The sequence below is a fragment of the Macaca nemestrina genome, chromosome 14 (genome assembly GCF_043159975.1).
Source record: "Macaca nemestrina isolate mMacNem1 chromosome 14, mMacNem.hap1, whole genome shotgun sequence".
NCBI lineage: Eukaryota > Metazoa > Chordata > Mammalia > Primates > Cercopithecidae > Macaca > Macaca nemestrina.
Window position 1 is genome coordinate 22,797 of NC_092138.1, and position 27,532 is coordinate 50,328.

A 27,532-nucleotide genomic window follows, 5' to 3' on the forward strand; every position below is an offset into this window, starting at 1 on the left:
TTTGATATAAATGGAATCATATAGAATATTCTCTTATACCTAGTTTCTTTCATGTATTCTAATGCCTTTGAGATACGTCCATATGATTTCCAGTGTATATGTCATTCTTATGTTGGGCAGTAACCGTTGTAGGAATATATTACAGCTTATCTACTCTTCAGTGATAGACTATTTTAAAAATATTTGGCTATTAAGAAGAAAGTTGTTATGAATACTTATATTCAGACCTTTGTGTCAACAGATTTTCACTTCTCTTGGTTGAAAACTTAGGAGGAATTATTATTTTTTTAGGTTATGGATTTTTAAATGATTGTCAGTTGCCAGTTACTTTAAAAAAAATGTAAGTTCTTAAATTTTAAAGTTTAGGATGCCTGACTACCCTGACAAAAACAAGCAATGGGGAAAGGATTTCCTATTTAATAAATGGTGTTGGGAAAACTGGCTAGCCATATGCAGAAAACTGAAACTAGACCCCTTCCTTACACCTTATACAAAAATTAACTCAAGATGGATTAAAGACTTAAACATAAGACCTAAAACCATAAAAACCCTAGAAGAAAACCTAGGCAATATCATTCAGGACATAGGCATGGCCAAAGACTTCATGACTAAAACGCCAAAAGCAATGACAACAAAAGCCAAAATTTACAAATGGGATCTAATTAAACGAAAGGGCTTGTGCACAGCAAAAGAAACTCTCATCAGAGTGAACAGGCAACCTACAGAATGGGAGAAAATGTTTGCAATCTATCCATCAGACAAAGGGCTAATATCCACAATCTACAAGGAACTTAAACAAATTTACAAGGAGAAAAAAAAACCATCAAGAAGTGGGTGAAGGATATGAACAGACACTTCTCAAAAGAAGACATTTATGTGGCCAACAAACATATGAACAAAGGCTCATCATTACTGGTCATTAGAGAAATGCAAATCAAAACCACCATGAGATACCAACTCATGTTAGTTAGAATGGCGATCTTTAAAAAGTCAGGAAACAACAGATGCTGGAGAGGATGTGGAGAAATAGGAACACTTTTACACTGTTGGTGAGACTGTAAATTAGTTCAACCATTGTGGAAGACAGTGTGGCAATTCCTCAAGGATCTAGAACCAGAAATACCATTTGCTCCAGCAATCCCATTACTGGGTATATACCCAAAGGGTTATAAATCATTCTACTATAAAGACACATGCACACGTATGTTTACTGCAGCACTATTCACAATAGCAAAGACTGGGAACCAACCCAAATGCCCATCAATGATAGACTGAATAAAGAAAATGTGGCACATATACATCATGGAATACTATGCAGTCATAAAAAAGGATGAGTTCATGTCCTTTGCAGGGACATGATGAAGCTGGAAACCATCATTCTTGGCAAACTAACACAGGAACAGAAAAGCAAACACCGCATGTTCTCACTCATAAGTGGGAGTTGAACAATGAGAACACATGGACACAGGGAGGGGAACATCACACACGGGGGCCTGTTGCAGGGTCGGGGCCTAGGGGAAGGATGGCATTAGGAGAAATACCTAACATAGATGACAGGTTGACAGGTGTAGCAAACCACCATGGCACGTGTATACCTGTGTAACAAACCTGCACGTTCTGCTCATGTATCCCAGAACTTAAAGTATAAAAAAAAAATAAAAGTCACAGGATGTTTATGATAGTATCTATTACACTGATGTTGACATCACACATGGCTGACTATTTGGAGACTCCAAGTGAAATTTCTTGCAGTTCTCAGTGCCAGGAAAATATGTATTTCTGGATAAAAACTCAAAAATTTTAGAAAAACTTCCAAGTTTCATAGTCTAGAGCTCTAACACTGGAATCTTCCAAATTTAAGGATTAATGATTTACCTAAATCTAAAAATAGTAGGTTGCAGATGTATTTAAACAGTGTGCCTAGGTAGTATGCTTATATATTAAGATTAAAATGGTCTTCTAAAGTTTATTAATTCTAATATAACCTTTATTGTTTCATGTAGACATATCTTTCTGGTTCCCAGGATAATTTAAACAATTAATTCTAAGCAACTATTAACTTAGTTCTAGATTGGGATATCTATTTATGCATTTGAAGCTTTAGATATGTATTTCAAATCAGAAATGTGTGCTGGTCATGGAAAGTTGTGACTTAGAGCCTCATGTAAGTTTTTTTTCATGTGAACATACTGCTTCCAATTGTTGTTATGCCCAGAGCAGACAATTAATAAATACCCTTGGAACTGAATGAGTGATTAACTGCAAATATCACAATACATCTTCTTAGCGGGAATGATAATTAGACATATTTAGTCCTTGCTGTAACCTAAGAAAGGAATTCTTTTCATTAAATGTTTAATGTCTCACCCTGTTCATACAGCCAGAGTTACTGATTCAGTTTGATGTGAATTCAGTCTTATAAAAGACCCATCATTAAAACCTGCACTTATGCTTCCTATAGTATTGGAACTTCCAACTTGTATACAAAGTAGATATCCTTCATATTCTTAAAAACCACAAGAAATCTCCCTTTATTCATAATAAACACAGAATTAGGTATTCTATTAAACTGAACAATAGAACTCACTGGGAGTGACCACATAAACTATATCACGAATTGTCAAAGTGTCTGGAAAAGTCAGTGGGCCATTTCGCTCCACGCTGCACCATGAGCCAACCAAGAGGGTTGTCAGTGACTCTGCGTGGGTCACCCAGGGCACGTGGTGCTGAGGCTGTCAAAGAGCAAGACGGGGCTGCATCTAAACTCAGGCCTCTGCTAAGTGTCCGAACTCGGGCAAGATGCTAAAGACTTTAGAGACGTTTCCTTTTCTATGATTGGGGTTATAACACTCACCCTGTCAGGTTCTCGTGTGCGTTGACAAGGCCGGCACGTGACACACCAGGGGCAGAGCTGGACGGGAACCTTCTTCCTCAGACATCAGGGTCCTCATGAGCATCAACAAAATAAAGAGAGCAGGAGAGCAGGAGAGCGGGGGAGCGGGGGAGCGGGGGAGCGGGGGAGCGGGGGAGCAGGGGAGCAGGGGAGCAGGGCATCTCCAGCTGTGTCAGGACTGCAGCAGGGACTCAGCAACAATCAGTCTCTTTCTCTTGTTTCATCCAAATCATATATTTAAAAAATAGGTGGGGTTATCATGGATGTTTATATTGATTCCTGGGATCAGACAAATATACCTTTCCTTGTCATGCTGTTTTCTCTTCCCAGATGGTTTGAAGAGCTTCGTTTTGGACTTGATATTCCTGGAGTGCATTTCTTTTTCTAATTAGTTCAGTCTTGACCCTGAGCCATCACCCCTCCAGAGTAGCAGGATATTCCACTCCACCATTGTTGGGGTGCCACAATTTCACTACTAATCAAAGGCTCCTTGGTTACTGAAAAATGAGAGACGTACCTCTAATAATCAGTCTAGATTGTCACTGCTCACTTCCTCATTTTCCAATTCCACAGGGGCCCCCCAAAGCCCGGAAGGTCTCATTTCAGACGTCTTATAGACCATGGGAACCAGGAAACACTGGGAACCCTAGGGCCAGCACCCACCTCATTTGCACCCTGTCTCTGTTTCCATCACCCTCTAGATATTGCCACAGAGCAGTGTTGGGACCCACTGGAGATCTGACTGCTCCCAGTCTGGGAAACTGCCTTCTCTCCCTCCACTGATATCGTATTTCTACTTTCCACCCGACAGAAATCCTTGAACTAATCACAAAAGGGATTGGTAGTTACCTGGTGTGAAGCAGAGCTGAGCCAAAGGATGAAGCAATATTGCAATGGACTCTGTCATTGATATCACTAGTTTGCAAATCTGTTACCACTATGGTCAAATTTTTATATTCACTTTAAAATTATAACTCATTCTGCTCATTGTATTCAAGGCAACATCTACCCTAAAATATACTCAGGCATTAATTTACGCTCTTCAGTTTACAAATGAGAATTCATAAGCAAATTGAGGTAGCAATTACATTTTTTTAAACTGAAGGCAAAACAGAAGACATATACACATACGTCAGTGAAACAAAACAAAGAGCCCAGAAACAGACTGAAATACAGCCAGCTGATCTCTGACAAAGGAGCAAAGGCAATTCAATGGAGAGAGGAGAGTCTTTTTAACAAAATGGACATCCATGTGCAAAAAAAAAAAAAAAAAAAAAAAAAAAAAGAATCTATAAACAGACCTTACACCTTTTACAAAAGTTGATGCAAAGTAGATATTAGATCAATATATGAAATGCAAAATTTTCAAACTCCTAGAAGATAACATAAGGAAAAACTCTAGATAACCTCGGATTTGGTAATTCTTTTAGATACAACACCAAAAGCATTATTCACGAAGAAAAATATTGGGAACTTGAACTTTAACATAAAAAAACTTTAGTTTTGTGAAAGATACTGTTAAGAGAATAAAAAGACAAACCAGAGACTGTGAGAAAATATTTGCAAACTATATCTAAGGATTCATATCTGAAATATGCAAAGAACTCTTAAAACTCAATAAGAAAACAAACAACCCAATTAAAAATGGGTAAAAGCTGAACATTTATGCAGATGGAAATTAAGTATATAAAAAGATGCTCTGTATAATGTCTTATTAGGAATTGCCAATTAAGACAACAGTAAGATACCACTACATACCTATTAGAATGGCCAAAATCCACAAGACCAAAAACAGCAAATGCTGGTGAGGATGTGGAGCAAAAGAAACTCGCATTCATTGCTGTGGGCATTATGTGACATTTTGGAAAAGGGAAAATTACATAGATAGCAAAATGATCAGTGGTTGACAGGGGTTGGGGAGAGGAAAGGATGGATGGGCAGAGAGCCTTGGCTGTTTAGGGCAGTGAGACCACTGTGTGCGATTTCACAATGGTGGACCCACGACAGTGTGCAGATGCCCACACCCATTGAATGCAGACCACAAAAAGGTATTAATTACATAAACCATAAACTTTCATAATGAAATAAATGTTTTTTAAAAGAAGATAGTGTTGTTCAGTTACTGTCTACTTTCTGAAATGGAGATGGTGGAGCGCTTCCATGGTTGTGAGTATAAAAATAGATTAGAGAATGTAATAACTAAAATAGGTGTATAAACTTTGTTAAACTATTTTATTCTCATTTTAAAAACATGCCTTAAATATATTTGTTATGCTTTACAATTGAGCAAATAGTGCAAACACATTAATATAATTCTCTTCTAGCTCCACTGAGAAGTCAGGACTGCAGGGCTTCAGTGCAGGACTGCACAGCTCCACCTGCACCTGCCAAATGCAACAACCTCTTTCAGTGTCATTAATATATTTCAATAGGAGGATTGAGTTTAGATCCAACCTGTGTTTTCTCCCCTGGAAAACAAAGGTTTTTTTGAAACAAAGAAGGTCTTTACCGTCTTCATCCGAAATGCTGAGGCATCTGCAATGTCTGCTGTAAGTGACACCAGGCTCTCCTCTGAAATCTAGCAATGGGAAAATAGACTGTAGATTCTGCTTTCAGAAAGGTGGGAATCAGAACTAAGTCAAAATGCCATGTCCTCATTCATAAACATCTCATTTTACAAATTCCACAGGTTTAGTTATTTTGGGATTAATATGGGCCTATATTAAAGTGCATTTATTAATTTAGCATGAATTGTTCAAATGCATTCTGGATCCTGAGCTGACATCCAGCAATGCTGAGTGTGTGCCTGTGTGAGTCACCAGCAATGAAGAGCCTCAGGTTATTGTATTTATAAAATGAAGGGGTTTAGGCTTGCTCTGATTTTTTAAAAACCATTTTTAACAGTAAAAACTGTTTTTCTTGCTATATAAAAATGTACAAGAAAAACTCAAACATTACAAATGATAAATTATAATTTTATTAATATAAATATTTTTGTGAGCTCAATTTATATGACTTAGTTATTATAAAAGAAATAAGCAAGGCCAGGCGCGGTGGCTCAAGCCTGTAATCCTAGCACTTTGGGAGGCCAAGACGGGCGGATCACGAGGTCAGGAGATCGAGACCATCCTGGCTAACACGGTGAAACCCTGTCTCTACTAAAAAAATACAAAAAAACCAGCCGGACGAGGTGGCGGGCGCCTGTAGTCCCAGCTACTCGGGAGGCTGAGGTAGGGGAATGGCGTGAACCCGGGAGGTCCAGAAACACCGTTTTTACATTGCCATAGCTAATGTTAACATCTCCTAGAATAAAGGGGGAATCACCACCAAGGGTCAGTTCTGGAGTGAGGGCATTATTCTTTTTGCATATAATGCAGTGACTCCACATTGCACCAGTGGCTTGGTCAAAAAAGACAAAATTTCTGGGGAATTAGTGTTGATTATTTTTAGATATCATAATCTTGGCTTTATGGACACCTTATATTAAACAGATCTCACTTGCCAAATGCCACAGGATGCAGGCCAACAGACAGGCTCCGAGGGCTCTTGTGAGCTGGAACTGCCATATAAGCAGAACCACAAGAGAGAGGGAACACTGCCCATATCCAACACAGCATAGCCACCCTGAAAGCCTCACCCTTTCTTTTAGAAATGTGTTTAGATTTTATACACTTTTGCTAGATTTTGTTATGTAAGATTTATGTATTGAAAGGTCTTAAAGATTTTTAAATGTTGAGTAAAATGTTCACGAGTATAGTTTATATATATAGATGTATATGAAACAAACCTGTCATATAATTTATTTTCTTTAAAAACAAGGCACTGGCTGGGTGCAGTGGCTCACGCCTGTAATCCCAGCACTTTGGGAGGCTGGGACGGGCAAATCACGAGGTCAGGAGTTTGAGACCAACCTGGCCAACATGGTGAAACCCCGTCTCTACTAAAAATACAAAAAATTAGCTGGGCATAGTGGCAGGCACCTGTAATTTCAGTTACTTTGGAGGCTAAGGCAGGAGAATCACTTGAACTCGGGAGGTGGAGGTAGCAGTGAGCCAAGATCATGCCACAGCACTTCAGCCTGGGTGACAGAGTGAGACTCCATCTCAAAACAAAAAACAAAAAACAAGACCCTTATACAAATTACCCTTGGAACTTTTATTTAGAATTTAAGGTTATTTGGGGTTTAGTGTCATGTAAACAAAATTCTCCCAATTGCTAGGGTCCTCTTGGGGTGCTGCATTCCTGTAAGACATGATCATGCCAGAAAAACAGACCCTTCTCCATCTAGGAACTCAAATGCCAAGGGTGATGCCAGATCAACTTTCATTACTGAGTCATATATTCCTAAATTCAGTGTATCATAGAAAAACAGACATACCCTTAACAGTTTAACCTGACAAGTTCTGAAATACTTCCGTTGCAATAAAAGTTGTGAAAAGGCTATCTTGCTAGAGATCTCTGACTCAGAGAAGAAAGTGAAGGCTGGGCACGGTGGCTCATGCCTGTAATCCCAGCACTTTGGGAGGCGGAGGCAGGTGGATTACTTGATGTCAGGAGTTCGAGAGAAGCCTGGGAAACATGGTGAAACCCTGTCGCTACCAAAAATAAAAAAATTAGCTGGGCATGGTGGTGGGTGCCTATAACCCCAGCTACTCGGGAGGCTGAGGCAAGGGAACGGCTTGAACCCTAACCCGAACACGAACCCTAACCCTAAACCTAACCCAAAACAGAACCCGAACCCTACTCGAATCTTAATCCTAACATGGAACCAAACCCTAACCCTAACCCAACCCCAACCCTAACCCCTAACCCGACCCCGACTCCGAAACTGACCCTGACCCTAACCCCTAACCTCTAACCCTCTAACCCTCACCCTCGCCCTCGCCCTAGCCCTAAAACCCTAACCCTAAAATCCTAACCCTAACCCTTGGGTGGAGAGAACCTCTGCGCGCAGGATTCAGAGGGGATTTCGGTTTCCCGTTTTCCACACTGAACCATTCTAAGTAGTCTCTGACCTTCGTTATTCAGGGCTAGAAACAGGAAGTATTTTATTCACTGTGGATGCGGCCCCGAGTTGTCCCAAAGCGAGGCGGTGCCGCCAACGTCTGTGCTGAGCACAACGCAGCTCCGCCCTCGCGGTGCCCCCACGCCAGGGTCTGGGCAAGGTAGAACGCTGCTCTGTCTTCACGGTACCCCCGAGGTCTGTGCAGAGGAGAACACAGCTCCGCCCTCGCGATGCTCCCAGTGTCTGGGCTCAGGAGAATTCAGCTCCGCCCTCACAAACGTACAGCACCGGCGCAGGCGCAGAGTCGCACGCCAGGCGCGGCGCAGGCCGACGCAGGCGCAGAGTCAGAGGCAGGCAAGGAGCAGGCACAGAGTCGCACGCCAGGCGCGGCGCAGGCTGGCGCAGGCGCAGAGTCGCAGGCTGGCGCGGCGCAAGCGCAGAGTCGCACGCCTGCGCGGTGGGGGGGAGGGGGGGGAGGGTCGCGGCGCAGGCGCAGGCGCAGAGACGCATGCTGCGAGGGGAGCGGCGGAGACGGGCGAAACATCAGTAATCTGAAAAGCCGGGCTCCGGTGACCTCTGCTTGCAGCCGCGCACTACAGGGCCCCCTTACTCACAGTGCTGTGCCAGTGCGCCCCTTGCTGGCGACTACAGCAACTGCAGGGCCCTCTTTCTTGCAGTGGTGGCCAGCGCCCCCTGCTGGCGCCGGGGCACTGCAGGGCCCTCTTGCTCGCAGTATAGTGATGGCACGCCACCTGCTGGCAGTTGGGGACGTTGCAGGGCTCTCTTGCTCACAGTGTAGTGGCAGCACTCCTGATGCTGGCAGCTGGGGACACTGCCCGGCCCTCTTGCTCCAAGTGAAGTGGCGGCTGGCTCCCCAGCTGGCAGCTGGGGACACTGCCGGGCCCTCTTGCTTGCCTTGTAGTGGGGGCACGCCCCCTTCTGGCCGCTGGGGGTACTACAGGATCCTCTTGCTCAGTGTGGTGGCAGCACGCCCCCTGCTGCCAACCAGGACGCTGCAGGGTCCTCTTGCTCATGGTGTGGTGTCCGTGCGCCACCTGCTGGCAGCTAAGTACACTGCAGGATCCACTTGCTCACAATGTAGTCGTCGTACGCCCCCTGCTGGCAGCTGGGGACACTGCCGGGCCCTCTTGCTGGCAGTGTCGTCGCAGCACAACACCTGCAGGCAGATGGGGATTATGCAGGGCCCTCTTGCTCCAGGTGTGATGGCTGGCGCCCCCTACTGGCCACCTTCTGCACCACTTAACGTTGGAGCGCCAGTTATTAAGCGCCATCAGTTCTGGAAATTCAAACTGAAACGGAGCTATTACTGGGGAGAGCTGATGTCCCGGTTCTTGTCTAACTTGGAAGAAGTATTTTCACCAAGAGGCAGTACAAAGATGGCAGATAACTTCATTGAAAAAAATACAGTGTGAAGAGCTTATTTTAGAAAAATAGGAGTAGGCTGATCGTGCAGGAAAGCAGCCTGAGAGTCCTGTGCAGGGAATTTTATTTTGGACTTCTTCACATTCCTGCCTCTGTCTCAAGTCTCCACCTGTTTTCTTTGTCTGCTTTTCCTGCTACTGCCTTAGGTCCCCGACTTGCCCCAGTTAGGCTTGTGGGACCTCCTCACTGTTGGATGAAGCACGTGTGTGGTGATCAATCCAAATCCACTCTGGCACCAGGCTCCTTCCCGCCATCCCAGGCAGGCTGACAGCGGTCACATTTGGACCTACTGCGTCTATCTCTTTTCAATGTGCTTCTCTGCCCTAATCTCTACTTATGGTGCCAGGTTTCTTTTAAGAATGTCCCCTTTGTCCTTATCAGCATGTAGCTAGCAATATTGTGATATTATTACTGCAGAGTGAATGATGACTAGGGCATCTTAAGAGGATTTCTAGGGAGTTTCTTTCTGCATAGGTACCTCTTCTCCCTCCTATCCGCAATTGACAAGTGCCCATCCACTCCAGCATTACAGATGCCACTAAATGTGAATTTTTCATGGTCCCTCCGGGTGAGCCTTCCCAGACTTTCCCTTTTTCAGGAGCTCCCCTTCCTCTTCATGTCTAGCCGTCTATCTGCTCTAACAGAGCCCACTACCCTGTGTCTTTCCCAAAAATAATGAGGGAACAATTATTGGAAACCATAGGAAATGATATGCATGTAGATGAAAACTTTACAACTTACACAAATAATCACTCAAAATCATCCTTACGCTAAAAATGCAAAACTATACAATTTCTAGAAGAAACTATGGAAGAAAAGCTATGTGCCTTTGGGTTTGGTAATGAATTTTAACAAATGACACACAAGGTTGATATACGCAGAAGAAATGACAATGTGGATTTCTTAATATTTACAGTTTATACTCTGGAAAAGACCTTGTTAAGGGAACAAAAAGACACGCCACATATTGAAAAAAAAATGGCAAAATACAGATCTGAGAATCTGTATTCAAAATATAGACAAAATTCTTGAAACTAAACAATAAGTTAAACATCTCAATTAAAAATGCACACAGTTCTGAACAGACACCTCACCAAAGACGATCTACAGATGGCAAGTAAACATACAAAAAGATGCTCAACGTACTACAGAACTGAAAACCACAATGAGATAGCACGGCTGGTCTATATCTGTTAGAACTGCTAAACTCTAAAAAAATGACAAATTGCTGAAGGAAAAACAAGAACTCTTTTCATTGCTGGTGGAAGACAGTGTGTAACACCAGAATATGCCACCCCAAAATATGATGGTAGGAAACTAGAATATGCCACCCCAAAATATATCCCTTTGACATAAGAATTATTCTGAGCTGATTACTTTGAAAAAATGCTAAAAAAAAGGAAGTTCTGCAAACAGAATAGAAGTTACCCTTGTGTAAGGAAAATTTACATCTATAAAAGAAATCCCCATTTAAAAGATCTCTCTCTCTCTCTCTCTCTCTCTCTCTCTCTCTCTCTCTCTCTCGGCACCAACCAAGAAGAGAAGGATGACTAAATCACTACAGAGTCTTACCAACAGAGAACGCATGGAGTTAAGTCTGTATAAGAAAACTTACCCTTGTCTACTGTGCTTTTGCTTGTTACCTCCCCACTACTGAGCCTCAAATCTTCTTTCTTTAAGTTGAAGATAGCATTTACACTTCATTGAAAGCCACTGCTGGGGATTTACTCACTTTTCCCTGAGTATCTCCCATGTATCCATAAGGTATACATGTTTTTAAACTTGTCTATTTTTTTCTCATTTTAATCTGTAATTTGTTACAGCAGGTCCCATCTAAGAATTCCATAAAGGTAGAGAGAAAATTTTTTTTCCTCCCCTATTACAAGTTGGGCAGTTTTTCCCAAAGTTAAACAAGTCTCACCTTACAATCCAAAAATCACATTCATAAGTATTTTGACAGCTACTTTGATATTATTTCCAAACAAAAGCTACCATGCAATTACATACAGAAGCCCTATTCATAATGACCAAAGGAAAAAAAGGAATCAGAAAGTCTTACAACAGATGACTGTGTGGGAACCCACTCAGACATCAGGAGTTGTCATAGGGACCGGGCACGGTGGCTCATGCCTGTAATCCCAGCACTTTGGGAGGCTGAGGCAGGTGGATCACGAGGTCAGGAGATCGAGACCATACTGGCTAACGTGGTGAAACCTTGTCTCTACTAAAAAAAAAAATACAAAAAAAATTAGCCGGGTACGGTGGTGAGCACCTGTAGTCCCAGCTACTCGGGAGGCTGAGGCAGGAGAATGGCATAAACCTGGGAGGTGGAACTTGCAGTGAGCCAAGATCTTGCCACTGCACTCCAGCCTGGGCAACAGAGCAAGACTCTGTCTCAAAAAAAAAAAAAAAAAAAAAGTTGTTATAAGGATTATTTAAATGAAAACATTTGAGATACCGAAGATAAAGAAAGAAATCTTACCAGAACTTACTTTGTCTAATTATAGCAGAGCTCCCAGAAAATACAGCTGCCATTAACCCCATCCAAGGAGTTTCTTTCAAATTCAGCTGCCAGGAAGACAGCCTACTCATTCCCATTAGCACTGATAAATGAAAATGAAATCCTAAGCTCCCAACTGACTGAACAGACCCACTCTTGGCTGAGGGGATCCCACAGTGACTTTCAGAACTGAGTTCTTGGATTTACAGAGGGTACCATCTTAGAATTCTGTAAAGGTAGAGAGAAAATTATTTTTCCTCCCCTATTACAAGTTGGGCAGGATGGGATAACAGGGGTCAGATACACCTCGTTATACCCCCTGCTTTGCTAACCATGATGAGGCTTTCTTCCCTAAGGATTTAATGGAAACAAGCCTTTCAAAAGACTCCACCACTGATTTCAACCAACTGCCTGAAGCTGCCTCTCCTCTCTTGCCTAATAAGAGACCACCCATGATGGAGAGGTTCTGGACAGCATACACAGGATGCAGAGTGAATTTTCATATCCTCTGCTTCAACTTTTAATGTCAGAGGGCTGAAAACTCCACCCTGGGATCATGCTAACACTGCCATTTTTTTGTACATTGGACCCATGAAGGAGCAAGAAACTCAATTGCGCATGCACGCATTTCTCCTTTCATAAATATGCATCACTCCTCCTAGAGCTTATTAGATATGTGTATTTGGCCACGCCACTCAGTATACATTAGTATTTCCTTTACCTCTCCCTTGAAGTGTCTGTTTTTGACTTCTGGCTGGAGGTTATGCTTCCTAGCCTGTCAGGACTATCCTGCAGGCTGCAACCCTTTACAGGAAATAAATCTCTCACTGGGTGCAGTGGCTCATGCCTGTAATCAAAGCACTTTGGGAAGCCGAGGCGGGTGGATCACCTGAGACCAAGAGATCGAGACCATCCTGGCCAACATGGTGAAACCCCGTCTCTACTAAAAATACAAAAATTAGCTGGGCATGGTGGCGCATGCCTGTAGTCCCAGCTACTAGGGAGGATGAGGTGGGATAATCGCTTGAACCTGGGAGGTGCAGCCTGCAGTGAGCCAAGATCACTCCACTGCACTCCAGCCTTGGCAACAAGAGTGAAACTCCGACTCAAAAAAAAATAAAATAAAATAATGAAATCTCTCCTTTCTGAATTTATGAAGCTCATCATTCTTCATTTGACAGCATTAAAAAGCATTAAAAAGTTCCATACTCTCCCACAGAAGCCCTAGAAATCTTCATTTTGTTAATCATTTTGGATGCCTGAGAACTTGTAATCCAATGAGTAGAAATGTTGGTACCCCATTTACAGCTATCATCCTGCCAGTTCTCGGGAGTTTGTATAAGTCTAAATCTGCAAGGGTCTCATCCCATAAGGACCCTTGTCTCTTTCTCTGTTGCCTTTGCCCACTGTCTCTGGCAACAGGGATATTTCTTTCTCCTTGGCTCTCTTTGGATATGGGGGCTCCATCTTCTGTGCCACCTTAGGGAATGCCTTTTGCATGCATGGCTAAGTCATTATAAAGCCTACAGTTTGAGTAACATTTTGAGTGAGTACTCTCTGAAGCTGGGTTGGAATCTCAGGCTGCTTTGTCTGAAAGGTAACTCTTGGGCTAGAAGTTTCTTATCCTAGCTTTCGTTTTGAGGCCTCTCTGTTCTCCTCTTGGGTTGGAAGTAATTCCTGGCTTTTTGTTTCATGGTGTCTCTGTGATCTTGCTCTTGCTCCTTTCATGGGAACTTCTCAGTTGACTAAATTCTCCCTTCTCAAACCTCTGCTGGCTGTGTGTTCCACAAATATGGTACTAATTCTGGCCATCACGAGCATGTCACAGTGCTGTAGAGATTTTGTTTATGGCCAGTTTTGGGGCTAGTTTATGGCCAGATTTGGGGGCTTGTTCCCAACAATTTGGGAAAACAAAGAGTGTGAGAAACGGGTAAAATTTAGATTTTAAAAAATGTTCAGGGCCAGGCATGGTGGCTCATGCCTGTGATCCCAGCACATTGGGAGGCTGAGGCAGGAGGATCAGAAGGTCAGGAGTTCGAGAACAGCCTGGCCAACATGGTGAAACCCCATCTCTACTAAAAATACAAAATTAGCAGGGTGCAGTGGCAGGTGCCTGTAGTCCCAGCTACTCGGGAGGCTGAGGCAGGAGAATCACTTGAAACCAGGAGGCGGAGGTTGCAGTGAGCCGACATCACATCACTACACTCCAGCCTGGACAACAAGAGCAAAACTCCATCTAAAAAAAAAATCTTCATTCACCATCATAGGAAGTCATTAGATAATATCTGAAAACTCATAAATTTAAAAATTGCATAGGGCAGGGCACGGTGACTCACACCTGTAATCCCAGCACTTTGGAAGGTTGAGGTAGGCAGATTGCTTGAGTGCAGTAATTCGAGAGCAGCCTGGGCAACATGGTGAAACGCTGTCTCCATTAAAAGAAAAAAACACAAAAAAATTGGCCAGGTATGGTGGCGTGTGACTGTAGTCCCAGCTACTCAGGAGGCTAAGGAGGTAGAATCACCTGAGCCTGGGTGGTGGAGGCTGCAGTGAGCCAAGATTGTGTCACTGCACTTCAGCCTGGGAAACCTCAGGGTCTGGAGACCCTGTTTCAAAAATAAATAAATTAAGTAAGTAAGTAAATATTGTATAGTAAGATGTCAATAGACGATGGACTAGAAAGCTACAGCCCCTTCTTTCCTCACAGAGACACCAAGTTAACAACAATATACCGACCAGAATACCTCTGTGAGAATGCTATAAATAAGCTGAGAAATTAGAGCACCTAGGCCATTGTAAAACCAAGAAGGGATTTCAGTGAAAAGGGAAGGACAATTCATAGCATTTGGTGTGTCCATCAGTGCTGCTCCCCTATGCCGCACAGTACAGAGCAATCAGGAGAAAATTCTTCACACTCAAGCTCTCCCCTTGGAACAGAAACAAAAGAGCTGATCTTTCACCAAACATTTGGACTCGTGTGGGGGCTGCCCAGGGGGCTGCTTTCTGTTTCACCTGACTCAAAGCACTGATGGGATTAGCACCGGAATTTTGGAAGCCACTAAAAACAGAGGGAAGAAGCACACTAGAGCCGCAGTTCTGCAGCCAGATGCCAGGAAGAGCAAGAGATCAAAACAGGTTCAAGAAGTTTTAGAACTCCAGCCAGGTGATTGGTGAAGGTCTTCCTCTGCATAAAGCCAGTATGCAAACACTGTAAGAGGTATTCGTTTTTTAGATATTCAAATCTCGGTTAAAAAAAAAAAGTTACAAGGCACACAAACAAACAGAGAAACAAGGCCCAATAAAAGAACAAGATAAAACTCCAAAACTTGACCTCAGCTGGGCGTGGTGGCTCACGCCTGTAATCCCAGCACTTTGGGAGGCCAAGGCAGGTAAATCTCTTGAGGCCAGGAGTTTGAGGCCAGCCAGGCCAACATGGTGAAACCCCATCTCTACTAAAAATACAAAAGTTAGCTGGGGACTGCATAAAGAAAATGTGGCACATATACACCATGGAATACTATGGAGCCATAGAAAACAATGAGTTCATGTCCTTTGCAGGCACATGGATGAGGCTGGAAACCATCATCCTCAGCAAACCAACACAGGAACAGAAAACCAAACACCACACGTTCTCACTCATAAGTGGAAGTTGAACAATGAGAACAAATGGACACAGGGAGGGGAACATCACACACCAGGGCCTGTTGTGGGGCTGGGGGCTAGGGGAAGGATAGCATTAGGAGAAATACCTAATTTAGATGATGGGCTGATGGGGGCAACAAACCACCATGGCACGTGTGTACCTATGTAACAAACCTGCGCATTCTGCACGTGCATCCCAGAACTTAAAGTATTTTAAAACATACATATAAAAGTCACAGGATGTTTGTGACAGTATCTATTACACTGATGTTGCTATCACATAGTTGACTGTGCAGACTCCAAGTGAAATTTCTTGCAGTTGTTAGAGACATGGAAAATCTGTATTTCCAGATAAAAACTCGAAAATTTTAGAAAACCATTCAGGATTTACAGTCTAGAGCTCTGACACTGGAATCTTTTCCAACTTTAAAGTTTAATGATTTACTTAAATCTAAAAATACTAGGTTGCAGATATATTTAAGCAGTGTGCCTAGGTAGTATGTTTATATATTAAGATTAAAATCATCTTCTAAAGTTTACTAATTCTAATATAACCTTTATTGTTTCATGTAGACATATCTTTCCGATTCCCAGGATAATTTAAACAATTCAAAGCAACCATTGACTTAGTTCTAGATTGGGATAGCTATATGCATTCAAAGCTTTAGATATGTATTTCAAATTAGAAATGTGTGCTGGTTGTGGAAAGTTGACTTAGAGCCTCAGGAAAGTTTTGGTTTTGTTTTTGTTTTTTTGAGATGGAGTTTCACTCTTGTTGCCCAGGCTGGAGTGCAGTGGCACAATCTCGACTCACTGCAACCTCCACCTCTCAAGCTCAAGCGATTCTCCCACCTCAGCCTCCTGAGTAGCTGGGATTACAGGCATGCACCACCATGCCCAGCTAATTTTATATTTTTGGTAGAGATGGAGTTTCTCCATGTTGGTCAGGCTGGTCTCAAACTCCCGATCTCAGGTGATCCACCCGCCTCAGCCTCCCAAAGTGCTGGGATTACAGGCATGAGCCACTGCGCCCAGCCACCTCAGGTAAGTCTTTTTTTCCATGTGAACACATTGCTTTCGATTGATGTTATGCCCAGAGCAGATGATTAATAAATACCCTTTGAATTAAATGAGTAATTAACTGTAAATATCACAATAAATCTTACTGGGCATAATTAAATATATCTAGTCCTTGCTGTGATCTAAGAAAGGAATTCTTTTCATTAAATGTTTAATGTCTCACCCTGTTCATATGGCTGGAGTTACTGATTCAGTTTGATGTGAATTCAGTCTTATAAAAGACCCATCATTATAACCTGCTCTTACGCTTCCTGTAGTATTGGAACTTCCAACTTGTAGGCAAAATAGATATGCTTCACATTCTTAAAAACCACAAGAGGCCAGGCTCAGTGGCTCACGCCTGTAATCCTAGCACTTTGGGAGGCCGAGGTGGGCGGATCATGACGTCAGCAGATCAAGACCTTCTTGGCTAACACGGTGAAACCCATCTCTACTAAAAATACAAAAAAGCCAGGCGTGGTGGCAGACGCCTGTATTCCCAGCTACTCGGGAGGCTGAGGCAGGAGAATGGCGTGAACCTGGGAGGTGGAGCTTGCAGTGAGCCAGATCGCGCCACTGCACTCCAGCCTGGGCAACAGAGCGAGACTCCGTCTCAAAAAACAAAAAACAAACAAACAAAAAACCACAAGAAATCTCCCTTTATTCATAATAAACATAGAATTAGGTATTCTATTAAACTGAACAACAGAACTAAGTGGGAGTGACCGCATACGCTCCATCACAAATTGCCTGAATGTCTGAAAAGGTCAGTGGGCCATTCCGCTCCATGCTGTGCCACAGGCCAACCACGAGGGCTGTCAGTGACTCACTGTGTGGGTCACCCAAGGCATGTGGTGTTGAGGCTGTGAAAGAGCAAGACGGGGCTGCATCTAAACTCAGGCCTCTGCTAAGTGTCCGAACTCGGGCAAGATGCTAAAGACTTTAGAGACGTTTCCTTTTCTATAGATGGGGTTATAACACTCACCCTGTCAGGTTCTCCTGTGTGTTGACAAGGCCGGCATGTGACACACCAGGGGCAGAGTCGGATGGGAACCGTCTTCCTCAGACAACATGGTCCTCATAAGCATCATCAAAATAAGGAAAGCAGGAGAGCAGGATGTCTCCAGCTGTGTCAGGACTGCAACAGGGACTCAGCAACAGTCAGTCTCATTCTCTTGTTTCATCCAAATCATACATTATAAAAGAAAGGTGGGGTTATCATGGATGTTTATATGGATTCCTGGGATCAGGCAAATACACCTTTCCTTGTCATTCCTTCAAGAGTTATGTCCACACACAAACTTGCACACAAATGTTCAGAGCTTTACTCAGGATTACCAGAAACTGGAGGCAACCAACATGTCCTTCAGTAGGTAAATGGATAAATAAATTCTGGTACCTACAGACAATGGAATATCATTCAGTGAGAAAATAAATGAGCTATCTAATCATGAAAAGGCACACAGGGACCCAAAATGCATACCACTAAGTGAAAGAAGCCAAAAAGGCTACATACTGTATGATTCCAATTACATGACATTTTGGAAAAGGGAAAATTACAAAGATAGTAAAACACTCAATGGTTGACAGGGGTTGGGGAGAGGAAAGGATGGATGGGCAGAGAGCCCCGGCTGCTTAGGGCAGTGAGACCACTGTGTGCGATTTCACCACAACGGTGGACCCACGACAGTGTGCAGATGCCCACACCCATTGAATTAGGACCACAAAAAGGTATTAATTACATCAACTATAAACTTTCATAATGAAATAAATCATGTTTTTAAAAAGTGGACAGTTTTGTTCAGTTACTGTCTACTTTCTGAAATGGAGACGGTGGAGTATTTCCATGGTTGTGAGGATAAAAATAGCTTAGAGAATGTAATAACTAAAATAGGTGCGTAAACATTGTTAAACTATTTTATTCTCATTAAAAAGCAGTGCTTAAGTATATTTATATTTAAAAATTGAGCAAGGAGTGCAAACACGTTAACATAATTCTCCTCTAGCTCCACTCAGAAGTCAGGACTGCACAGCTCCGCTTGCACCTGCGAAACACAACAACCTTTTTCAGCGTCATTAAAATATTTCGATGGCAGGATTGACTTTAGACTCAACCTGTGTTTTCTCCCCTGGAAAACAAAGGTTTTATGAAACAAACAAAGCCTTTACCGTCCTCAACCGAAACACTCAGACATCTGTGATGTCTGCTGTAAGTGCCGCCACCAGGCTCTCCTCTGAAATCTCGTAATGGGAAAATAGAGACTGTAGATTCTTTTAGAAAGGGGAGAATCAGAACTAATGTCGAAAGGCCATGTCCTCATTCATAAACATCTTCTTTTACAAATTCCACAGGTTTAGTTACTTTGGGATTAATATGGGCCTATTTTAAAGTGCATTTATTAATTTAGCATGAATTGTTCAAATTCATTCTGGATCCCGAGCCGATATCCAGCAATGCTGGGTGTGCGCCTGGGAGAGTCACCAGCCCTGATGAGCCTCAGGTTATTGTATTTATAAAATGAAGGTTAGGCTTGCTCCAATTTTTTTAAAACCATTTTTAATAGTAAAAACTTTTTTTGTTGTTACATAAAAATGTACAAGAAAAATTCAAACATTACCAATGATAATCATTTTATTAATATAAATATTTTTGTGAGCTCAATTTATGACTTAATTATAGAAGAAATAAGCAACATGAGGTGCCATTATAAAATATGGTAACCATACTTTCCTACTTTGTTTATATGTTATTGATAAATCTTGATGTATACGAAAAGTAGTTTCAAAGAATAATAATTTAAAATAATATCTTGACTTGTAATTTCGGGGACTTTAAAAAAATTCCTGCAACTGCTTTTTAAAGGTTCTAGAACACTTTTCTATGTCTTACAGCTAAATAACTACAAAGAGCTAACTCTTCTCTTTCTGTATTATAAATATAAGTCAAAAAAGGAACAGACAAAATCATAAAAACACATGCATGAACAAATGGGCCTTGGCTCACATTTAATTGCATCTGCCAATGCACATAGGTTATAGCAGAATTTTTGTGTGTAATTTTACGAGTGGATTGCTGTCAAAATAAAAATTGTCTACTATCTCTATTCAGTGGTATATTTGCACAAATGGTAAACATATTCATAGAGATAGTGGGAGAAATTCTTTTCATGGCTTACAAGAAGACAGGTTAAGTTGGGACATTTAATTGTTTCGTTAATGCTACATTTTATAATGCGCTTGTATGGGCAAGGTATTTAAATGTATTATAGCAACTTTTAACTGCTCAATGTTACAGATGGAATTACTAGAGAAAGTACTAACTGATATTTTATTTGTGTGTGCTTTGAAGGCACAAGGAAATAATAAAGCAGCCCTTTTCCCTTTTCCCATCTATTTCCTGAAGGCCAAGCTGTGCTTTTGCAGATTAGGCCTCTCTGTAACACACACACACACACACACACACACACACACACACACACACGCATACACACGCGTATGGCCTTTATGGTTTTAAAGGAGGAAAAGAGAATTTGCCTGGATAACTGTCACCTAGGTATTTTCAGGGGAGATCTAGAATCATCTAAGGGGTTAAGCTGGACTAGCCAATGGGAAAACAAAATGAAGATACTGGGGAGATATTTCCAGAAGAGTAGCATACCTAATGGGCTAGGCCCTAGTCACATGCAGTTCCCCAGATGTGGTTGGTGTGGCCAAGGTTCCGGCATGTGACGGCTGCCTTCCTGGCACTTCCCGTGCTGTGAGGAGCATCCCCTCCCCAGTGCCAGGGCAGTGGTCCTCTCACCCCCTTCAGAGTAAAGGGCCAGCAGTTGGCAGTCTCAGGAAAAGTAGTGAGACAGGAAGGTGAGGAGCATGAAGTGCCACCATCCCAGCCTCCAGTGTCTGGCACAGAATATGATGAAGAACCTCCGTGAATTGGAATCTTCCATATCTTCACACATGTGAGTTTCTGCTAGATATAATTTGACTTATAAAAGGAAAGAAATATGACCTTCTTGTATCTAAATATTGTAGAAGAGTTAATGATTGTAACCTGGATGTTTTAAATTCTGAGATGCTATTAAATCAATATTCATCACAAATGTATTGATAATTTTTTAGAATAACAGAAGAGCTCTCATCATATTTAATGCAGTGGATCAATTGTAAGATGCAGGCTAACTCCAGAAAAAGTAAAGCATAAAAAAAAATCTGTCTTAGAATGGAAAATACAGTAAACTATTTTTAACTAGAATTTAAATGCAACATTTTAGGATATGAAGCCATCAAATCATTTTGAAAACTACTGGCTCAGATGACCTCAGTGATAGGAAACCTCTAAAAGATCATGAATCTAATAATGAGATAATTTTCTGTGTCTTTGCCTGAGAGTCTGTCTGAAAGTGGTGCAGTTTTTACAGAAGAGGAATAACGTGTCCCAGACTGAGAACGCTTCACGGGCCACCATTCTGGGCAGTGCTTCAGTGTGGAGTTTTAGCAGTAAGTATTCAGAAACAGTGAAATAATTTGCACTTTTTATAAAAAAAGATTATCTTGTCTATTTTCCTTTAAATATGCAGCAGAAGTTTACTATTATACAACTAAATTATGTGGGCTCTCTAATTGCCCACTTATTCTACCTTGATTAACATGTGGTTTATTTCACCTTGATGCTTTTAAAGACAGCATGTGCTGTGTGAGGGTTAGAACATGAGCCACAAACAAGGAGGCTTGAGATGGCAGTGCCTCCCCAAAAATGCAGTACCCCAGGGCCTGTGCAGGGAACACTGCTTTGAACCTTAACACTTCTGCATGAGCTGTGCTTACCCCGTTGTTCCATCGATTCTTATATTTTACAAGTATTTAGTAAATTCTTGAGCTAGGCCATGTGGTATACCAAAGGAATAAGATATCTGTTGTTATTATTTTATTTTATTTTATTTTATTTCAGTAGTTTTGGGGAACAGGAGGTTTTGGTTAAATGCTAAAGTTCTTATTGATGGTTTCTGAGATTTTGGTCCACCCATAGCCCAAGCAGAGTACAATGTACCCAATGTGTAGGGTTATATCCCTCACCTCCCTCTCACCTTTCCCCCTAAGTCCCCAAAGCCCACTTATCATTCTTAGGCTTTGGAATCATCATCATAGCTTATGTCCCACTTACAAGTAGAACATACAGCGTGAAGTTTAGGTCAGCAGAGGGCTCCAGGGGACTGGTGGGGCAGGCCAGGACATAATAGAGGGCCTAGAGCCAGGGTTACCTGGGAGAGGGTGGACCCATTTTGCCAAGCACCCTAACCCTAAAAGCTGTAACCCTTACCCTTAACCCCAACCCTAACCCTAAACCTTAACTCTAACCTTTAACACCTTACCATAACCCCAACCCTAACCCTAAACCTTAACCCTAACCTTTAACACCTTACCATAACCCCAACCCTAACCCCTAACCATAACCCTAAAACGCTAATGCTAAAACCCTAACCCCTAACACTAAACCCTAATCATAACCCTAAACACAACCCCAACCCTAACCCTAACCCTAAACACAATCCCAACCCCAGCCCCAAGCCTAACCTTAACCCTAACCCCTACTCCCAGCCTTCCTTACCTTCTACATCTGTCCAGATTCTCCAGTAGAAGCAGGGACCCTTGGTTCCCAGGTGTGCACCACTGCATCTGGCACAGGACTCCATATCAGTCCTTAAATAAGCACCCGGATGCTCACAGGGCAGCCATGCAGTGGAAGCCCAGGGTGTATTCTCACCTCCAGAACCAGGGCCCAGCACCTGCATCAGGCTGATCAGGGCTGAAGTGAGCTGTGGCACCCAAGGTCTTCGTAAGACCAAGGCCACGTTGTGCCTCCTATCACAGAGCGAGACGCAGAAGCCTTCAAAGTCAGGGGCCCTTCCCTGATGACACTCCGAGCACAAAGTACTGGACTTTCACACAATGAGGCTGCACACATTATTCTGTTTAAATCCCCACCTAGGCCACTGGGAGAAATGGTGATAGAGGGACCCTCGTGTTGCCCTGTGGTATACATGCTCTGGTTCATACGACTGCAAGCCATTTACAAGAAACTCAAGCTGAAACGCTACTTGTTTCCAACTTCTTGTTTGCAGAGGATTTACAATTTACACTCCAAAACAGACAGCCACAGAGCACACTACTTCTCCTCTGAAGTCGCTCTGAGGGCCTCCGCATCAGTCCTACAACTGGAAGATTGGTGGACAAGAACTGGGATGTTGATGGGGCACTGGATACTTGCTGGACACCAACCTCCTCTCACCTAATCTTACAGATGGCCCAGATCTCACCTGCCCAAATCAGACATTTTAACACACACAACGCTCAACAGCAGGACTTACAGACACAAAACTCCAAGGTAAAGCATTGTCTCAACTCCTTGGTGTCTCAACGAACTAAAACACTGCCTAGCACAGGTGCACCATCTACCTTATTCACTAAATAAACCTCCGTATATTTTATTCATCTTTGATTGTGGAAATGATGTAATGAACAAAATGATGTTTTATAAATTGGACTAAAGACCTTTGAGGTGTCTTCACAGGATCCTATCTGGTGGACCCCCAAATCTGCCAACACAGAGAAGTCATTCGTAAACACGTGCAGGGCAGAGGCCAGACAAAACCACCTCTCTCAGCCTCAAAGTGGCCTGGCAGTCACAGGAACGGCCATGTGGGGTCTGGCCTGTACGAGGAAGTCAGGCCTTTGATTTGAGGCACCCTACCGCACCACAAAACCAAGTTCTGCCTAACAAAGAAAAAACAGCCCACTCACTCTCCCTAATATCCCAGCTGGTAATCTAAGAGCAATATCTGCTTGACACCCCTCCTGCTCCGCCCTCCACATCCAAGCTATCACCAAGGCCCCGGCAATCCTACCTCCTAAACGTCTCTCAAACCCACTTCTCTCCCTTCGGAGTCCAGGCCACCAGCATGACTTCTGCACATGTGTAGCCGCCTCCTCGCAGGATCTAAACATGCAAATCTAGTCATAGGCTCTGTGAAAAGAAAATCTTGGGGCCCCAAGATTACTAAGCTAAAGGGAAAAGTCAAGCTGGGAACGGCTCAACGCAAACCTGCCTCCCATTCTATTCCAAATCACCTATCTCCTCACTAAGATAGGTGCACATCCGATCGCCTCCTTTGGAGAGGCTAACCAGAAACTCAAAACAACGCAACATTTGTCTCTCACCTACCTGTGACCTTGGAAGCCCCCTCCCTGCTTCCAGTTGTCCCCACCTTTCTGGATGGAAGCAAGGTACTTCTGACATGTATTGACTGACGTCTCATGTCTCCCTAAAACCAAGCTGTGCCCTGACCACCTTGGGCACTTGTCGTCAGGATCTCCTGAGGCTGTCACGGGTGCACGTCCTCAGCCTTGGCAAAATCAACCTTCTAAATCACCTGAAACCATCTCAGATAGTCAGGGTTCACGGCTCCCTTTCCCGAACCCTCCCAGGAGCCCCTCGTGTGCGCCCAGGTCCTGCGTGCTGTTGTGGCCCAGGCTCACCTGCAGCAACTCGACTCTTCCTTACAGCCTCATGAACCTTTCAGTTCCTAAAGCTGCTTAGCCTGTGAAAGGAAAATTAGTCTGAGGGCCCAAAAATCACTAATCTAAAGGAAAAAAAGCTGGGAACTGCTTAGGGCAAACCTGCCTCCCCTTCTATTCAAAGTCACCCCTCTGCTCACTGAGATAAGTGCATATCTGATGGCCTCCTTTGGGGAGGCTATTCAGAAACCCAAAAGAATACAACAGTTTGTCTCTCACCTACCTGTGACCTGGAATCCCCCTCCCTGCTTCGAGTTGTCCCACCTTTCCCGACGAAACCAACGTTCATCTTACATATATTGATGTCTCCTGTCTCCCTAAAATGTATAAAACCAAGCTGTGTCCCGACCACGTTGGGCACATGTCGTCAAGACCTCCTGAGGCTGTGTCATGGGCGTGCGTCCTCAACCTTTGCAAAATAAACTTTCTAAATTGACTGAGACCATCTCAGATATTCGGGGTTCACAAGTCCATGTATGTGGACGTCCCCTGGGGTAGTGCCCCTCTCCACTGAGCTCACCCGCGTCCTCCTGTGCGTTTTCTTCAGAAGAAATTTCACAGCTACTTGGTCCAGCCCTGTCGACCATACAGGAACCGCGGTTCACCACAGGAACATGGGCGGCGTACCTGCTGGGGAGTGTGGAGAGGACCAGGCTCCTCTCCTAATTCCCGCTCAGTTAATAACAAAGGTCGACAGGTCAAGAAATTTCCTAACCCTAACCTAACACTAAGCCCAACCATAAGCCCAAACCTAACACTAACCCAACCCTAGCCCCAACCACAACCCTAAATCCAACCCCAAACCCAACCCCAACCCCAACCCTAACCCTAAGCCCTAACCCTAAACCCTAACCCCTAACCCTAAACCTAACCCTAACCCCTAACCCTAACCCTACCCTAACCCTAACCCTACCCCTACCCCTAACCCGAACATGAACCTGAACTCTAACCCATACCCTAACCCGAACCCAAACCTGCACCCGAACCTGTACCCGAACCCTAAACCCTGACCCTGACCCTGACCCTAACTCTAACCCGAACCCTAAACCCTGACCCTGACCCTGACCATGACCCTGACCCTGACCCACACCCGAACCCGAACCCTGACCCTGAACCCTGACCCTGACCCTAACCCTGTTAGGGTCAACTGTAATGTCTCCTTTTTCATGTATGATTTTTTTCTTATCCTTAGTCTAGTTAAAGCTTGTCAGTTTTGAGTTTTCTAAAATACCTCAGCTCTTTGTTCTTTGACTTTTTGTAGTTTTTGTTTCTATTTTTACAATTTCTCCTTTAATCTGTAAGATATTTTTTCTACTCATTGTAGCATTTGATTTTTCTTGTTGTACTCATTACTGGAGCTGTATTGTCAGGTTGGCTATTTGAGATCTTTCTACTTTTCTGATTTGTAGGCCTTTATAGGTATGCATTTTTCCTCTTACAGCTGCCTTTGCTGAATCCCACAGGATTTGTTATGTTGTGTTTCTATTCTTATTTGTTTCAATAAATATTTAATTTCCTTTTTCTTTTTTTATTTATCGGCTGTTCATGAGCTTGTATTTTTCATGAGCTTGTATTTTAATTTCCGTATATTTGTATAGTTTTTAAAGTTCCTCCTGTTATTGATTTATAATACTCTTCCACTGTGGTCAGAAAAGATACTTGACATGAATTCAGTTTTTAAAGATGTGTTATGACTTGTTTTTTGGCCTAACACATAGTCTGTCCTGGAGAATAATCCATGTGCTACTCAGTAGAATGTGCATTGTGCAGTTGTGGAATGGAAAGCTGTGTAAATATCTGTTAGGTCCATTCGTATAAAGTTTAACTTATGATATTTTGTTGTCTGGATGATCTGTTCATTGACGATAGTGGGGCGTTAGTTATAGGGGAGTGTGGAGGTTCTCTATTATTATATTGCAGTCCATTTGTCCTTTAAGGTCTGTTAATATTTGCTTCTGTATTTAGGTGCTTGAGTGTTGGTTGCAGATGCACTTTTATTTGTTAGGCTGCTGTTTATTTCTTTCTGATTATGTATTTATTCTTATTTTTTCTTTTTTTGACTTAAATTCTATTTTATCTAAGTATAGCTACTCCTGCTTTTCTGTTTCCATTTGTGTGGGATATCTTTCATGATCCCTTCACTTTGTCTATGTCAGTCTTCATAGGTGAGCTGAGTTTCTTGTAGGCAGTATATAATTGGGTCCTGTCTTTTAATCCATTCAGCCACTCCTACTTAATTTAATTTAATTCTTTGATGTTCAGGGTTATTACTAACAGGTGAAAACATACTACTGCCATTTTTTACTTGTTTTTGATTGTTTGACACTTAGATCCTAATGCTGACTATAGTTCCCTCCCGGGACCTCCCCTCTCCTTGTAGCATGCTGGGCTTTCCCTCAGAAAACCCCATGTCATTTCCTTCAGCGGAACATCAATCAGCTTCACCCACAGTGTCTGTATGTCTCTGTCCATAGCAAGTGTTTTTATTACTTTAAAATATAGATGTTTACCTTAACCTAGCCAAGGACTTAGGACTCTTTTTCCAAGCTCTTTTAGATGAAGTCATAAGTGCAAATATTAGAGATGAGTGTATATGTATAAATATATGGGGAAAAGATGTTGCCTAGCTGTACAAATTAGCTTTAACAAAACTCCTGATTTACATTATTTAATTGTGAGAAGGGAGATTCTAACTCAACACAACAACAAAATAAAAGCTTTATCCCTCTGCTCCGCCAAAATATCCCGTTCAGAGCCTGTGTCGTGTGTACACACACGTGTGCACTCATCCCCACCTGACCGTATCAAATTATTATTTAAACTAGATATGTTTACTTTTTTGCATAGTAGTAATGCTTTCTGGAATGAAAAAAATAAAAATAAGAATAAACAGGAGAATAAAACTGTTTAAATGTGTCTCCGGGTGGACGCTGTGGCCGCGGCACCGACCCAGCCGATGGCGCCGAGTACCCGCGTCTCAGGAAGAGGTTCTGGCGGGGCCTCCCCCGGGCCCGTCCCGCGTCCACGGACCACGGAGCGCAGGAGCCGCCGCGCCCTCCCCGAAACAGCGTCCCGAGGCGCTCCACGGGAAGGGCCCGGCCGGGCGAGGGGAGCCCGGTCCCCGCACGGGCCGCCCTGAGCCGCGGGGACGCAGGAGGGACTCCCGGCTCCACCAGCGCCTGCCCCAGACGGGGACCCGGGACCTGGGACCCGCGAGGACCTGGGACCCGCCCGCGGCTGCCGGGAGGCGGACAGGGCAGCCCCTCCAGAGCCGCCGCCCCGAGGCCGTTCGTTCCGCCCGAGCTTGCGCGACTTGAGAAGGGGCAGCGCCGGGCCCCGCAGGGGAGCGCGTGTCCTGGAGGCCGCAGCCGGGGAGCTGCTCCGGGGAGGACCCGCCAGAGGCCAGTGACTCCGGCGG

General features: G+C 43.4%; 2 long non-coding RNA genes across 3 annotated transcripts; both read right to left on the reverse strand.

The window, feature by feature from the left end:
• Positions 1 to 2,997: 2,997 nt before the first annotated feature.
• Positions 2,998 to 8,186, reverse strand: LOC139358062 (uncharacterized). 2 transcript variants are annotated; one of them, XR_011612261.1, is made up of 3 exons: positions 7,909 to 8,186; positions 5,403 to 5,471; positions 2,998 to 3,390 (listed from the first exon to the last, which is right to left on the reverse strand). It is a non-coding gene; the product is annotated as an uncharacterized lncRNA (long non-coding RNA). The 2 variants fall into 2 exon arrangements; XR_011612262.1 differs by lacking the exon at positions 2,998 to 3,390 and adding an exon at positions 4,597 to 5,277 and having other exon boundaries at positions 7,909 to 8,167.
• A 10,285-nt stretch (positions 8,187 to 18,471) lies between these two features.
• On the reverse strand, positions 18,472 to 22,854 carry LOC139358063 (uncharacterized). Its single transcript, XR_011612263.1, has 3 exons — positions 22,304 to 22,854; positions 22,148 to 22,215; positions 18,472 to 18,587 (listed from the first exon to the last, which is right to left on the reverse strand). It is a non-coding gene; the product is annotated as an uncharacterized lncRNA (long non-coding RNA).
• Between the last annotated feature and the right edge of the window lie 4,678 nt (positions 22,855 to 27,532).